The sequence below is a fragment of the Neophocaena asiaeorientalis genome, unplaced genomic scaffold (assembly GCF_003031525.2).
Source record: "Neophocaena asiaeorientalis asiaeorientalis breed wild unplaced genomic scaffold, Neophocaena_asiaeorientalis_V1.1 scaffold72, whole genome shotgun sequence".
In the NCBI taxonomy this organism is placed as follows: Eukaryota; Metazoa; Chordata; class Mammalia; order Artiodactyla; family Phocoenidae; genus Neophocaena; species Neophocaena asiaeorientalis.
In genome coordinates, this window is record NW_020185336.1 from 9,591,373 (window position 1) to 9,593,432 (window position 2,060).

The following is a 2,060-nucleotide window of genomic DNA, read 5'->3' on the forward strand; positions in this document are numbered from 1 at the left end:
CTTTCTTTAACTCCACTCTTGATATACAGTGTTCCTGAGCTACACATGCAGTATTTCTGGTATAACTACACAGTGATTTATTCTGTTGTAGGCAGAACAGGACAGTGGCTAGGCAACCAAATGTTAAACATGATACCACTTGTGTTCCAATCTTGCCTCTAACAGCCTCAGTTTTATCATTTGTTAAGTTAGGGTAATTATAAAAATACCTACTTCACTGGGTTGAAGTCCATATATAATGCTATTTACATAGCCCAGCACATAGTAACTGCTATGTGTTTTCTGATATTTTCTCATGTATTTTTCCCCCCAAAATTCTTCTTGGCTATCAAAGATCCTGCAAATCTCTGGGAGTTTCCCTCTCAGAGATAAAGGGCCAGTAATGCCTAAATCCAGAGCCTTCACTCTTATATTTAGACTCATTTCCACGAATGAATTTCCTTCACTTTACTTTCTCCCCCTTATATATATTTGGTGTGTGGTTTGCAATTTTACACTTCATGGAAACTAAGGGTAAATGATCAGACTCATACTATTAGAGTAGAAAGGGGTCCCAGGATCAAGTCTCTCACTATTAAGGAAGGGGCAGTTTAGAGAATTTAGGTCACTTGTCAATCACCAATGCTCCAAAGTTCCCTGTTCAGATCTCACAGTTCCAATATACTCTTATAACTTGGTTGCCCCGTCATCCCTACTCCCAAACCCTGACAAATATCTTCATGTATTTGTCTGAATAGCTAAGATAAGAAAAGTAAAAAGGGAGTGGTTGTTCTAAATTATCTAAATATCTGAAGATACAGCTAAGTAATTATGTAATCTTGTGTATACATGACAAAATTTTCACTTGCCCCCTTCACCAAGGACGACTTCGGAGGAAAGAATCTCCTCATAAGGTTCAACAGAAGTAAATATAATGAGAATTTTATGTAAATGTTAACTGAATATTTTATTATAGTTATTTAATTTAAAAAATCCATTGCTTCCTCTGATGTTGAATACATAAATTTATAATTATTAACATAAAAGAATCAGTACACACGTAAATATCTATTCTAGTAGAGCATGGACGAACTAGTTCTCCCGTGAGCATTGGTGGTTCAGTGGTAGAATTCTCGCCTGCCACGCGGGAGGCCCGGGTTCGATTCCCGGCCAATGCAACTAGTAATACTTTTCTACCTTACCCCATTTTTACCACACATCTCAGAACCCCAAAAGAAGTTCAATTAAAGCGTAGAAACATTGATTTTATGCAAATGGAGAAAGACAAAACAACGATAATTTCCCGTTTCACTTTTTCTTCGAGCAGTCGAAACTGTCGATTCCCTGACATTTGCCGTATTTTTCGGGCCTTTCTTTTAGACGTTTTTTGGGGGGGGCCCTAGAGTATATGAGCAAAAAGTAATGGACCACATAGTGTTCTGAGATTTAAAAGACTACGCTGGCTGTTTGGAGATGCCGGGGATTGAACCCGGGACCTCACACATGCGAAGCGCGCGCTCTACCACTGAGCTACATCCCCCAGCCGAGAAGTCTTTTTCTCGTATAGGTATTCATTGAGTTCAGCGCTAGTCCAATTGCTATAGTTAAATTTTAAGACTTTATTTTGGTGAGCGCTTCTGCGACACCCCGCTTCTACCCTTCCTACACCGCCTTAAACTGCTTCTAGGGTGTATCGGAACTCCATGCAGTCAGCGGGGTGGGCCGCAAATTTGACCAGCTCTCGAGCACTCCTGCCGGACGCCTGGAGCTCGACCAGGGATCCGGTACCCTGCGCCCTGCCAGAGGGGCGGGACGTCGGCGCGCTGAGCGCCCGCCAGAGCTCGACTCCTCTGCGGGCTGACTGCGCAGGCGGCCCGGAACGCAGAGGTGGGGGGCGGAGCGTTCAGCCTGCCGCTTTGCTGCGGGGTGGAGCCCCGCCTACGACGCCGACTGAGGGGCCAGCAGGCGGGCAGAGCCACGGACGCTGCCCAGGGACCGCAAGAGACTTGCTCCTGAAGCAGAGCGGTGGGGACCTTCTTTGCTCACCCAAAACCCTTTTGGATTTACCTGTACACCACCAC

At 44.7% G+C, this 2,060-nt stretch overlaps 2 non-coding genes across 2 annotated transcripts; one reads left to right on the forward strand and one right to left on the reverse strand.

Moving 5' to 3' along the window:
* The first annotated feature begins 1,086 nt into the window (after positions 1-1,086).
* Positions 1,087-1,157, forward strand: TRNAG-GCC (transfer RNA glycine (anticodon GCC)). The gene has a single exon. It is a non-coding gene; the product is annotated as a tRNA-Gly (tRNA).
* A 290-nt stretch (positions 1,158-1,447) lies between these two features.
* Positions 1,448-1,519, reverse strand: TRNAA-CGC (transfer RNA alanine (anticodon CGC)). Its single transcript has one exon. It is a non-coding gene; the product is annotated as a tRNA-Ala (tRNA).
* Positions 1,520-2,060: the final 541 nt, after the last annotated feature.